Source organism: Podarcis erhardii (genome assembly GCF_964252035.2).
Source record: "Podarcis erhardii genome assembly, chromosome: 6".
In the NCBI taxonomy this organism is placed as follows: domain Eukaryota; kingdom Metazoa; phylum Chordata; class Lepidosauria; order Squamata; family Lacertidae; genus Podarcis; species Podarcis erhardii.
In genome coordinates, this window is record NC_138510.1 from 7967906 (window position 1) to 7983233 (window position 15328).

The following is a 15328-nucleotide window of genomic DNA, read 5'->3' on the forward strand; positions in this document are numbered from 1 at the left end:
TGGCAGCAAACATGATGGTCTTCAATTGATGCTGATGTGCTTGTTTGGGAGTTCAGCTGTTTAGAATAAAAGGGCATCTGCCTGGTGGATTTCACTGGCTTGTTCAGATCAAGTGACCAAACCTCAAAGGACTGTCCTTGGAATTAACTCACTGCAACCTAATTGCTGCATTAATCAGTTGTATATTAAAAGTGTGTTAACGACAAATGAAATTTCTGTCTATCTAAATATCACATCTGAAAGTGGCCAAAGGAAATGAATACAGTGACAGCCTAATTTATCACTGCATCAACTTATTGTATTGTTGCATGTCCCACCCCCCGTTCCAAAAAATATATATTGAGTGGTGCAAGATTCCAGGACGTTCCAGGTGTCCTACCCAGGGTTCGTGTTTCCTTTTGGAAATGAGACACACGGCTACATTAGTAAAAAAAAAACCCAGCATTTTAAATGTGTTATAAACATGCAACACCAGGTGGCGCTGTAGAGCGCAAAACTTTTCTATGTGATTTTACATACAGTATTTTTCTTTTGTTAAAATGATTTAATTTATGACTTATTTATAGTGTGTCCCCCCTGTGTGTAGATCCACCCCCAGTGGAGACTGCGATGTCTTTATGATATATGGTTTATTTAACGCATATATACAACCTGAGCCTGTCATGGAGGGGTCCACAGCATTAACACCCCAAAGGGTCTTGCTTCTCCTGTAGCCACAGCTATGAATTTCTGCAGGGAAATTGAAGGAAATAAAGGCTCAGCATTTGAGCTGAATGCTTCCTGTTTCCCAAGGGGTGGGGGGGTGGGGGAATGTTGCAATCACTGGAGTCAAAAGGCCGTCATATGAGTTGACAGCAGTAGGCCGTGACATTTGTGTATAGAGCCCAGGTGAGATAAGAGAATATAAATAGTGGCTGGGAGTTAAAGGACAACAGACCTAGTTCTGCTCAACTCATTGGGTCTTAGTACTTCTGTCTCTTGCAAACACACACAGCACTTCATATTATCAAGCTGCATTTGAAATTGAGAGGGCTTTCAAAGGCAGGTTTTGATAGGCCGAGTGAGGATGGAGGCTGATACAATTCAGTACAGTGGTACCTTGGTTCTCAAACTTAATCCGTTCCGGAAGTCCGTTCCAAAACCAAAGCGTTTCAAAACCAAGGCATGCTTTCCCGTAGAAGTAATGCAAAATGGATTAATCCGTTCCAGACTTTTAAAAACAACCCCCAAAACAGCAATTTAACATTAATTGATCCATAAAATGAAAGCAATAAACAATGTACTGCAGTCACACAATCAATCCATCAGTAGCTGGACTTGGTTCCACAGTCACAAAAACAAAACAAAAAAGAGCACCAAAAACAAAAAATGCAAAATAAATAGCAAAAAGAGACAGTCTTCAGCATAACACTCAAAACGGAAGTATGGCACTCAAATCGGAAGCGTAACGCTCAAAACGGAGCACGTTCGGCTTCCAAAAAAAGTTTGCAAACCGGAACGGTTACTTCCGGGTTTGCAGTGTTTGGGTTCCAAGTTGTTTGAGTACCAAGGCGTTTGAGAACCAAGTTACCACTGTATGCACTCAAAGGCACGTGTACCTAATTCACACCTTCAGAATCAAAAGGCGAGCAGAAACACAACCGCCTATTGGGACTTACACTGCTCAGTATTGTGCAGCGTGGTTTCTCCAGCCAACCAACGCGTACAGAAATGCGTATATCAGGGTAACGTGTGCATACGAATGCACACATTCTTGAAAATAGCATATGAAGATGCATTATAAGAGGGGAAATTGCTTTGCCAAAATGTGCCCTAAACTATGGAAAACTGAGGCTAAGAGTGGAAGAATGAGAAACTGACAGATTTGACCATCCTTTGCCAGGAGGGTCTGAAGTTTTGTGTGGTTTTTTTTTTAAAAAAATCCACCTAAAAATCCCCGCTGGGCCCATCTAGCTGTAATAAACGAAAATCTGCTCTAATTCCCTTATGGGGGACACAAGAGCCCTTATAGAGTCCTTTGCAGCTTCTCCATTGGTCGGAGAGAATGACAGAAGCCAACGAGAGAATATTGAGAAGCAAAGCAGCTAGTAAGCCTGATCTTTATTGAACTGTTGCAACAGGGTGCTCCCCTCACATGCAGGAAAGGAGGAGGACCCAGAACCAAGGTGTGCCCGCCCTTATATAGACATTTTAAAGTGCCCACCCTGGAGTCCAAGGCCACCCCCAGAAACATCATACATACATCACAGAAGGTGTGTAGCTCAAGACTACCCCCCAGACACATCATACCTACAAGACAGAAAGGGTGGTCTACAGCAGAAATCTGAGTGCATTGTTTACCTCCTGTCTGGAAGGTTACCTGTTAATGCTTACTTGATTGGATACCCTGGGGAGCCTGGCCAGTCTTTGGTAATGATAAATACTTAGTTCTTGAGCTAGGTCACAGGCTCACCCTATTCATACACAGACATAGCCTTAAGACAGGATCTGTGAAGGAAAAGACAGTGGGGAGGCTTTTCTATTTTCCTTGACCTTGCAGAGAAATCATTTGGTCAGTTTGGGAGTCAAAATGGTTTTCAGGGCTGTTTTCCTGTGCTGCTTCAGACATGTGGTTTATATATTTATGTACGTGTTTGCTTAGTACATTTATGAACATTTATTATATATATAATACCTTAATTATTTCACAGCAGTTTGGGCTCACCTAAAATAGCTCCGTTAAGCACCAGTCATTTTGCACAGTCTGTCACAGGCTTCCTATGCCTGTTGCACTTCATGGTCTTTTTGTCTCATTGTTGACAATTCCCTCATTCCTCTTCCCTTATGCACACACCAACTTGCATTTCCGGGTGTACAACGGGTTCACCAGAATGTAACATGCCCTGCGTCTGACAAAGTGGACTTTCACCTTGCGAAGCCCACGTCGCCGTTTGTTTTTATAAAGTGCCATAAGACATTGCTGCCCTTCTGGAATTTGAACTTTACTGTAAACGCCATTCATGTACGAGAGGAGAGGACTTGAAGGGGCTGAGCGATATCTAAATATTTGTGCCGCTCTTTATCAAAAGCAACCAGGAAATGGCTCACCGGGCAAATTCCCCTGTAAGAAGCAGTGAGAATAAACAGCGGACTTCTGTTTTAATATGGTACAGCAACATAGCTGTCAACTTACAGATTTGAAAATAAGGGACCAGCAGCCTTGAAAATAAGGGATCAGCAGCCAAAATAAGGGATTTTGCTTAGCTTATACAGAAATCCGGCACTGATGGAGCCAGGCTGCTTTTGCTGTGAGTGACTGTGTTTTGCAGGGGGTTGGACTAGATGATCCTAAGGGTCTACAACTCCCACCAAAGAAGAGTGGCAGACAAAACTGATGAACGACGTCGAGATGGCAAAGCTTACAGGCAGAACTAGAAACCAGGAAGAGGACCTCTTTAATAAAGAATGGGAAAGTTTATAATTTAGTTGAAAAGCTATTGTAAAGAGTTACATACATTGGTAGGATTGACAGAAAACTTGTAGTAAAAATTTGAACTATGGATGGACAAATGATTTATAAAAATAGAGTTATGAAAGGGATGCAGAGGGGGAAATCACTACATTAAGATGCTGCACTGGTTGGAGGGGATGCTAAGCAGCACGTCGGGGCTGCCGTCTTGGCGCGAGGAGTTCCACCGGCCCTTCCCCGCCCGAGAGAGAGGGGGGAGGGAGAGAGACTCTCGCCCACACCGCCCGTGAGCCCGGCATGAGGTGGTTGCGGTGCCGTGGCAGCCGCTGAAGCGCCGCCCTTCTGCGTCCCTCCCCATCCCCTCCTCTTCCTCCTCCCTCAGGCCGCCTCCTCAGCCACCGCTGCCGCTGCCACCTCCGGCTTCCCCTGGCAGTGCAGCGGAAGTCTCGCGAGAGAGGGGCTGCCTGCCCGCCCACCGCCACCCGTCTCCTCACGATGCACCCCTGAGGGGGGAAAGGGAGAGACGGAGACGCGGCAGCTCGTGCGCGTGCTCTCTCTCGCGGCGGAGGACCCTGAGCCGCTGCTTCCCTCCTGAGCCGGGCAAGCATGAAACCCAGGAAATTTAAGGGACATCAGCAGGACACGGTGCTGGGATAAGGGAGTTTCCGGCCAAATAAGGGACAGTTGACAGCTATGTACAGCAGATCTGATACCAGTAAAAACCTGGATACAGGACTGCTTTGGGTTCCTTGACATGTAGGAGCTGAAGCCTGCCATGACGGTTAGCAACTAGAACATAGGAAACTGTCCTGTACTGCGTTAGGAACCTTTGTCAATCTAGCTCATGCTGTCTACACTGATTGGCAGCTGCTCTACAGGCAGTGCTGGATTTACGTATAAGCTAAACAAGCTATAGCTTTTAGGGCACCACTCTCTTGGGGGGGGGGGCAAAAAATTAAAGGGGAAAAAAAACGCCTGGGTGTACTGTTGTAAACAAAATCTGCCCCTTTCCCCCTTATGGGGTATCCAAGAGCCCGTATAGAGTCCTTACGTGGGTTCCCTATTGGTAGGAGAAAATAACAGAGGCCAACCAGAGAATATTGAGAAGCAAAGCAGCTAGTAAGCCTGATCTTTATTAATCTGTTGCAACAGGGTGCTCCCCTCACATGCAGGAAAGGAGGAGGACCTTAAACAATGGCGTGCAAGGCCTTATACAGTGGTGCCTCGCAAGACGAAATTAATCCGTTCCGCGAGTCTCTTCGTCTTGCGGTTTTTTCGTCTTGCGAAGCACGGCTATTAGCGGCTTAGCGGCTTAGCGGCTATTAACGGCTTAGCAGCTTAGCGGCTTTAAGAAAAAGGAAAAAAACTCGCAAGAACTCGCAAGACGTTTTCGTCTTGCGAAGCAAGCCCATAGGGAAATTCGTCTTGCGAAGCACCTCAAAAAACGGAAAACTCTTTCGTCTTGCGAGTTTTTCGTCTTGCGAGGCATTCGTCTTGCGGGGCACCACTGTATAGACATTTGAAATTCCCTGCCCTGGAGCTCAAGACCACCCCTCCATACATCACACATACATCACAGAAGGCATGTAACCCAAGAGCACCCCCCCCCCCACAAACATCATACCTACATCAGAGAAAAGGCGGTCTACAACAGAAATTTGAATGTTGTTGTTTTTCCTGTCTGCCAGGTTGTCTGATAATGCCTTATCTGATTCCCTTTCCTGGTAGTCTGGCCATTCCTTTGAAATGGTGATTACCCACTTCTTGTAACAAGGAAGGTTTTTTTCATCTCCTTCCTCCTTGCAGAGAAACATTTGGTCAGCTTGGGAGTCAAAATGGTTTCAGGTCAGTCTTCCTCTGCTGATCTATGTACGTGCTTGGTTGGTACATTTATGAACATTTATTATATATATATATATATATATTTGCTTTCACGGGAAGACACCCGAGGACACCAAAACCTGCATATATATATATATATATATATATATATATATATTTGCTTTCGTAGATACACAAAGATACACAAAGAAGGAACACCACTCAGACCAATAGTCAGCTCCATAGGCTCACCTCTACAAAATCTCGCTAAATTTCTCGCCAAGCAACTTCAGCCCTATGCAGAATCCATCTCTTCACACGTACCAAACTCCTTCCAGTTCATAGAAACAATAAAGAAGCAAAACCTACATCCTAATGACCTACTTGTGAGCTTCGATGTTGTATCTCTCTTCACACAAGTGCCCATTAATGAAGCCTTGACAGCTATTCAAAACAAATACAATCCCCCCGAATACATCTTGGACCTGACCAACCACTGCCTAACCAACACGTACTTCATCCACAATGGACAAAGATACAAACAGATAGAAGGAGCACCTATGGGATCACCCCTCTCACCGGTCATCGCAAACCTGTACATGGAACACTTTGAAACCAATGCTCTAGACAAGTCAGAACACAAACCCAAACTTTGGCTCAGATATGTTGACGACACCTTTGTAATTTGGCCACACGGGAAGGAAAAACTGGATAGCTTCCTCACACATCTCAACAACTTACACCCCAAAATACAATTCACTATGGAAATAGAAGCCAACAACCAACTTCCCTTCCTTGACGTCCTAATCTACAAAAAACCTGATGGCTCCCTAGGACACACTATCTACCGGAAAAAAACACACACCAACCGCTACTTACATGCACAATCACACCACCACCCTGCACAAATAAACTCCGTAGCCAAGACTCTCATCTCCAGAACCAAACGCCTGGCTGACAAAGACCACTTGACAACTGAGTTACAGAATCTCTCAAACGTGTTAATTGCCAATGGATACCAGCAAAACAGGATTACGAAGCTAATCCAAAAGGAAACACCCCCCAAAAACCAAGACACAGAAGAAAACAATGGCATGGCCCTCCTTCCTTATATCAAGGGCACTACAGATAAAATTAGCAAAATCCTCCATAAACACAATATCAAAACAGCCTTTTGCACCAACCAAAAAATAGCCAATATCCTCAGAAACCCCAAGGATAAAATCCAGTTGGAAAACCAAGGGATCTATGAAATACCCTGCAAAGTCTGCCCAGCCACGTACATTGGACAAACAAACAGACGAATAAATGCACGTATCGCAGAACACAAGAATGCCGTCAAAAAAGAAGAAAAAACTTCCTCTCTTTTCCAACACATGAAAGAAACAGGACACGAAATTAATTTTGCAGATTCCAAATTGCTCTTTAACACGGAACATCACCACAAGAGAATAATCATGGAAGCCATCGAGATAGAGAAACACCCTCACAACATGAACAAGCGTGACGACACATCCCGCTTGCCAGACATCTGGAAATTAGCCCTCCCCACAAAAACTGACACCAGATCCAGAGGCACACAGAACGCCAACACCAATCAACCACACCAGACCCAAACCCAGACCCTCTCCACAGATGAATTACAGACACCATCCAGTAGCCAATCCATGGTGGCACCTCCGGATGCTGCACCCCCCTGCAATCCCTACACAGATCTGGCTGACACAAGCCACAAAACCACAGCTCGCCCCTATACACGAAGCCAAGCCAGAGCACAACTAAATACAGTACAGCCATCTTCTCATGAAAACTCTTCACAAAGTTCAAGAGGTCAAGACACAAAGACTTTAGCAACTAATCCACACCTAATGACCCACCTAAGTGGTACTCAGGATATCACTCAAGAAATCACTCAAGATATCTCTCAAGTAATTAAGGAACAAAAGAAGAAAAGGCACACTAGCCTGGGAACTTCCTCTCTGCCCAGAACATTGGAGGCTATACACCACACCCCCTCTACAGTATTTATAGGAACTCAAACACTGAGATCCTGCTCTGTTCCAGTAACAAGAAGCCGAAAGCACCAGCCTGAAGATGACGAGTGAGACCTCGTCGAAACGTCGCCTAGACACCCCAACTTTTACACGGGAAGACACCCGAGGACACCAAAACCTGCATATATATATATATATATATATATGTTCATAAATGTACCATATATATATAAAGGTCATATATATATGACCTTTAATTTTATTATTACAGTACATTTCCAAGATATAAGATAAAAAACAAATAAAATAAAACCCACATACAGTGTTGTATAGGCTCCTGTGATGTAAGTCATGGGCCCCGCCTGTTAGCCTGTTCCCTAAAATATCACTGGTTTGCTCATTTCTATATATAGGGTGCCTATATTCTGCATAGACTGGTTGCACGGCAAACATCAGCAAATGGCTTGAGATACCTATTAGGTCTATAAATTACCATATAGCATATATTCAACACAAAAAATAGTGACAATTTGTTGTTGACAAAGGACAGCTGGATATATAAAGGGCCCCATTGCCTTCAGTAGCTTAGGGCCTCATAGAACCTAAATCCAGCCCTGTCTACAGAACTTTAGAGTTTTCCCCCACCCTGCTTGGAAATTTGTTGTTGTTTAGTTGTTTAGTCATGTGCGACTCTTCGTGACCCCATGGACCAGAGCATGCCAGGCACTCCTGTCTTCCACTGCTTCCTGCAGTTTGGTCAAACTCATGCTGGTACCTTCGAGAACACTGTCCAACCACCTCATCCTCTGTTGTCCCCTTCTCCTTGTGCCCTAAATCTTTCCCAACATCAGGGTCTTTTCCAGGGAGTCTTCTCTTCTCATGAGGTGGCCAAAGTATTGGAGCCTCAGCTTCACGATCTGTCCTTCCAGTGAGCACTCAGGGCTGATTTCCTCCCAAATGGATAGGTTTGATCTTCTTGCAATCCACGGGACTCTCAAGAGTCTCCTCCAGCACCATAATTCTAAAGCATCAATTCTTCAGCGATCAGCCTTCTTTATGGTCCAGCTCTCACTTCCATACATCACTACTGGGAAAATCATAGCTTTAACTATACGGACCTTTGTTGGCAAGGTGATGTCTCTGCTTTTTAAGATGCTGTCTAGGTTTGTCATTGCTTTTCTCCCAAGAAGCAGGCGTCTTTTAATATCAGGGATTAAACCTGGGACCTTTCGATGCAGAGCAGCACTGAGCTATGATTCTTCCCGCACTTATAGCATCTGCCGCAGGGTTCTGTCCTGGGTCCACTGAGTTGGCCAGAAAGTGCAATGACTTTGTCTGATTTGGCCCCTTCATGTTTATTTCTGTTTCTGTGTTATATTATAACAGTAGTTATTATTATTTTTGCTAAGTTTCGTGGATATTTTTTTTTTAATTGCGTATGTAAGTCACCTGGAGAAGCCTTGCATTATTCTTGGATTGTATCTTCCTTTTCTCTCTTTTTTAGTTGCTTTTGCTTTTGTTTTTGTTATTTTGTTATTTTTGTTATCTATTTTTTTCTTGGATATGTTTTGTTTTTGTATATTGTGGTTTTTTTTGTAACCTTTTAAAATTTGAATAAATATTATTGGGGGAGGGGAAGAGATGTTTTGCATTAGCTGCTGCTGGTAATTGAAATTGTATTTTAAAAATAGAGTGTCCTTGGTAAACTGGTGCCCATCAAATTCTGGAACCACCACTGGGGTAGATGAATGCAATCTGCTGCTGAACAGTTCATTTAATGATTCTGTCAATGCTAGCCTAGCAGACAGGTGGAAGAATTGTTGATCTCTATTCCACCGTTAAAGCAAACATTATAAACACCATACAGACACTAGCGAGCTCCATCCAAAATGTTTGCACTGAGGACTGGGCCGGGGAACGCTTCTCAGGCTTGAGTACCTGCCTCTCTCATCTGAGCAAACATCGCTGGATAATGGGGTTTGCTGTGAAGGAGCCAGACAGTTAATGAGCATCTATAATTCCTGCTGAGTACACCTGGAGTTGTGTTTTTTCCCCCTCTGGACTATACACCAGAGCTCCACATATGAAACTAGCATTTCAGTGCCATTAGGTTGACTCAGTCCCTCTCCCTGGAGATCTGATGTGAAGCTGGGAACTTTTGAAGTCTGCTTGGGGTCTTTAATGCAATACCACCACGGATGCTAAACATGTCTGTGTGTAAATAAACTGAAATACTATGAACTCCCTAAGGCAGTGAGAGATTTTACTTTCTTGGGCTCCATGATCATTGCAGATGATGACAGCAGCCACAAAATTAAAAGACGCCTGCTCCTTGGGAGAAAGGCGATGGCAAACCTAGACAGCATCTTAAAAAGCAGAGACATCACCTTACCAACAAAGGTCCGTATATTTAAAGCCATGGTTTTCCCAGTAGTGATGTATGGAAGTGAGAGCTGGACCATAAAGAAGGCTGATCGCCGAAGAATTGATGCTTTTGAATTCTGGTGATGGAGGAGACTCTTGAGAGTCCCATGGACTGCAAGAAGATCAAAGCTGTCCATTCTGAAGGAAATCAGCCCTGAGTGCTCACTGGAAGGACAGATCCTGAAGCTGAGGCTCCAATACTTTGGCCACCTCATGAGAAGAGAAGACTCCCTGGAAAAAACCTGATGTTGGGAAAGATGGAGGGCACAAGGAGAAGGGGACGACAGAGGACGAGAAGGTTGGACAGTGTTCCTGAAGCTACCAGCATGAGTTTGACCAAACTGCAGGAGGCAGTGGAAGACAGGAGTGTCTGGCGTGCTCTGGTCCATGGGGTCACGAAGAGGCGGACACAACTAAACGACTAAACAACAACAACAAAGGCTCCAGCGATTTCCTTGCAAATAAAACCAAAACTGGGCAATTGCCACACTCCTGGAACTTCTTGCTGCAAGGAGGATGAGTGAGAACATCATAATATTGTTGGTTTTAAAAGTAAGAGTCTTTGCCAGGGGTCACCAAAATTTTTCAGCAGGGGGCTGGTCCACTGTCCCTCAGACCTTGTGTGGGTCCGGACTATATTTTGAAAGAAATAATAATGAATTCCTATGCCCCACAAATAACCCAGGGATGCATTTTAAATAAAAGGACACATTCTGCTCATGAAAAAACCCCTGATTCCTGGACCATCCATGGACCGGATTTAGAAGGCGATTGGGCCGGATCCGGCCTCCGGGCCTTAGTTTGCCTACCCATGGTCTTTGCCTTGTTTTGCACCCTCCCTTCAACAGCTGCTCCTCAGATTGTAAGCGCCTCGGGGCAGGTTTCTCCACCAGCTTCTCAAATTTGACTTCCAGTTGTAAGACCTTTTCCTCACCAGAGGGCGCTAAAAGGGGGGCAGTTCAGATCCCGCACACAGCAAACCAAGTACATAGGCTGGATTGCATCTGAGCTTTATTTAGCACGCATTCTGGTTTGTTTGCAGGTGTGGGGCAGAGAGAGAGGGTTACACAACAGTGAACAATCATTTTGATTTCCTTGCGGGTTGTTTACGTGTTCTCTCATTCGTTCGTTCTGCCCTTTCCAATGCGCTTCCCCGACTCAAAGCACAAAAATGTTAATTATTTTTTTTTAATAGGGGGTTTCTTGCACTAGGGCGACCGAGAGCTTTAATCCACTTTAAGGTCACAAACTTTTGACCAAAGAGTGGAAATGGTTTGTTGAATATTTACAGATAAATTGTAAGCAGATGAAAACACTGGCAGGATTAGTGCAATAACCTGCAGTTACATTAGAGTATATATTTAAAGAAGATAAACAAATGAGTAAGTTAAGTGAATTTGGCTAGGCCAAAGATATTAAAAATAAATGTATTATATGTTAAATATTGTTCTAAGAAACATATGCTAATATGCCTAGAATAAAAATGTAAAGCATATCTATGAATTGGAAAGGAGAAGAGATAAAAGAAATATAAAGAATGATACTGTTGTAAACAAAAATTGCCTTTTTCCCTTATGGGGTATCTAAGAGCCCACATAGAGTCCTTACATAGGCTCCCTATTGGTAGGAGAGAATAACAGAGGCCAGCCAGAGAATATTGAGAAGCAAAGCAGCTAGTAAGCTTGATCTTTATTGATCTGTTGCAACAGGGCGCTCCCCTCACCTGCAGAAGAGGAGGAGGGATCCAGAAAAATGGTGTGCAAGGCCTTATAAAGACTTTTGAAATTGCCACCCCGTAGATCAAGACCACCCCCAGAAACATCATACATACATCACAGAAGGGGTGTAACCTAAGACCACCCCTCAGATACATCACACCTACATCACAGAAAAGGCAGTCTAAACAGAAATTTGAATGTTGTTTTTCTCCTGTCCTTGTTTATCTCCTGTCTGGCAGGTTACTTGATTGGATTTCCTGGGTAGCCTGGCCAGTCTTGTAGTGATAAATACTTAGTTCCTGGGCCAGGTCACAGGCTCACACCCTATTCATATCTTAAATGTGACCTTAAGACAGGATTTGTGAAGGAAAAGACAATGGGGAGGCTTTTCCATTTTCCTTTGACCTTGCAGAGAAAACATTTGGTCAGTTGTTAGTTTGGTTAGTTGTTGTTTTGCTTTTTTCTGTATTATTTAAACGAAAAATAAACAAACATGCAAATAAAAATAAATGTAAGGAACCGCAGGAGGGGGTAAGGAAGCCAAGTTTTAAAATGTCAAAATGATGGTAAAATCAGTGAAATGTCTATATCTGAAAAGTATTATTATTATTATTATTATTATTATTATTATTATTATTATTTCCCCGGTATGTGCTTGAATCCCTTTTGCAAAAGCAAAAAACCTGCCCGTTTGGCCAATAAAAACAACAAGACTTAGAGAGACTAGCAAATTTTATAGCACTGTAAGCTTGAAGTCATCTTTTGACGCCTCTAGTTCAGCAGCAGGTAAACAGGCCAGAATAATTCGAGTGGCATTGGGCGAAGGAGCAAAGGGACCTCTGCCCTTGTCAAAGGAGAAGCCCAGGTGTTCGGAAGCAGCTTTGGCCCAGTTGCCGGGCAGATCTGAACCCCTCCCTTCTTAATGCAAACTTAAGCAGCTTGCCAGGCAGGCTTTGTGAGTTTCATGTCTGCCATTACCTGGCATCAGGTAAACAGAGCGGCTGAAAGACTTCTGTGGCATTCATCCTGGAAGGAGGAGGAGAGAGGCAGGGACTTGAATGAATTCTCCCATCCTGCAATTAAGCCTAAGCAGATGCATATAGGTTTTGGATTTTACAAAGAAGTCGTTCTGGTCTGCTGTAGTTTCCTTGCTCATTTCAAAGATAGATAGATAGATAGATAGATAGATAGATAGATAGATAGATAGATAGATAGATAGATGAGAGAGAGAGAGAGAGAGATAGAGAGATAGATAGATAGATTTTGTTTGTTTGTTTATTTATTTATTTGATTTTCAGAAAGAGAGAAAGAAAAAGAAAGAAAATAAGCAAACAAACATACATAAAAAAGTACAAATTCAAAATATCGAGATTACTCTGAATGTCCTGACTTCCCTCCATCCCTTCCATGGGTCCTTTTGTTTCTATTTTCAACTGCATATCAATACAGTGGTACCTCGGGTTACATACGCTTCAGGTTACAGACGCTTCAGGTTACAGACTCCGCTAACCCAGAAATAGTACCTCGGGTTAAGAACTTTGCTTCAGGATGAGAACAGAAATCGTGCTCCAGCTGTGCAGCGGTGCAGCGGCAGCAGGAGGCCCCATTAGCTAAAGTGGTGCTTCAGGTTAAGAACAGTTTCAGGTTAAGAACGGACCTCCAGAACAAATTAAGTACTTAACCCGAGGTACCACTGTACTTCTCCAATTTTTCATCTTCCTAAGTTATCTATATGTTCTGTTACAATACAAGTGTATTTAAAATCCTGTGATTGTAGCTTCTTTCACGCCACTTTCAATACCGACATTCCAATTGTTGCAGCCTAACCCAGGTACCTTAGGGTCAAGAAGGGTAGGTAGGAAATAAAATAAATCCTCACCGTCATCATCTAAAGTGAGGAGGGGGCACGGCCACATGGAAGACAATAGTCTAAATCCAGTGATGGGATGGGTGATCAGTTAGAGAATTTAGTTTTCAATAGATTTATTTATTTATTTATTTATTTAAAAATGCAGTGATGCTGTAAATTTATTTATTTCCAAAAATTGGTATGTACCACTTGATTGTGGTTTTTTTAAAAAAACTCACACCCTCAAAGCGCTTTACAAAAGAATGAACAGGAGTAATAATAATAATAATAATAATAATAATAGCAACTGGCCACAGTGATCCGTGCAACGGTCACCTCCAGGCTTGATTATTGTAACTCACTCTACGCGGGGCTGCCCTTGAAGCTGACCCAGGAACTCCAGCGGGTGCAAAATGCCACAGCGAGGCTCCTTACTGGGTCCTTGCCATGGGATCACATTCACCCAGTGCTTTACCAGCTGCACTGGCTCCCGGTGGAGTACAGGGTCAGGTTTAAGGTGCTGGTTTTGACCTTTAAAGCACTATGCGGCCTAGGACCCACGTACCTATGGGACTGCCTCTCCTGGTATGCCCCGCAGAGGACCTTAAGGTCCACAAATGACAACACTTTGGAGGTCCCAGGTTGCAAGGTGGTTAGATTGGTCTCAACTAGGGCCAGGGCCTTTTCAGCACTGGCCCCGACTTGGTGGAACGCTCTGTCACAAGAGACTAGGGCCCTGCGGAACTTGACATCTTTCTGCAGGGCCTGCAAGACAGAGCTGTTCTGCCTGGCCTTTGGTTTGGACTCAGTCTGACCCTTACGTTTCTTTCCGCTTATGGTCTTGATTTATCAGCTACTTTTAAAATGAGGCTGCATTTTAAATTGCACTTTAACCTGTATTTTAAATTGGGGTTTTCCCCTCTTTCTTTTTCCCCTATTATGTTTTTACTGTGATTTTATTGGTGTTAGCTGCCCTGAGCCCGGCTCTGGCCGGGGAGGGCGGGGTATAAATAAGATATTATTATTATTATTATTATTATTATTATTATTATTATTACCATTATTATTTCATGTGGCACAAGCTTATCCAGGAACAACAATATTTTGGGGGTCTGCTTTGCTTTGCAGCAAATAAGAGCTGCGGGGCAAAAAGAAAAGGAACGAGAGATCCATTTTCAAAGAGGCGTTTTAAGGGCAAATTTCAGCTTGCGTAATTGCATTGTCTGTCAGCCAAGCCAAGAGTTCATTTCAGGCAACACTTTCCTCGGAGGCTCACGCGGAGGGACAGTTTTCATAACAATCGCTATGGCAGCCTCCCCTGCTGCCATAGCAACCAAGGTGAATGAGCCACAGCCTGAAACTCCATCACTTATCAGTGGCCAAAACTTGTTCACAGAATCGTAAGAGTTCCAAGGGTCCCCTAGTCCAATGCCCTGCGATACAGGAATCTCCGCTAAATCAAAATCAAAACAAGTTCAATACCTTGCTATGCAAATACAGTTGTCACAATGCACAAAGCGCAACAGGCTGAAGGATAATAACTGTGATAATTTTTCTGGTTATTTCCTATCGTAAAGGTCTAGTCCAGTATGTGCAATGTATACAGTTCATATGTACGGTGTATAACCTATGGGGCTCATTCCAATGTTATTGCATTTTATCTTTTCATAATAATAATAATAATAATAATAATAATAATAATAATAATAATAATAATTTATTTATATCCCACCCTCCCCAGTCGAAGCCGCGCTCAGAGCGGCTAACAACAGTAAAACTGTAACACAGTTTACATAAAATCACAATCAATTAATTAAAATACATTCTAAAATCAATTCATTCTAAAATCAATTCAGAATCAAATTAATGGCAACTATTGGGCTAGAGTTCTATGGGGATTACCAAAAGAGGGGGTCAGGCTGTGCCCTGGCCAAAGGCCTGGTGGAACAGTTCTGTCTTGCAGGCCCTGCGGAAAGATGTCAAGTCCCGCAGGGCCCTAGTCTCTTGTGACAGAGCGTTCCACCAGATCGGGGCCACAGCCAAAAAAGCCCTGGCTCTGGTTGAGGCTAGCCTA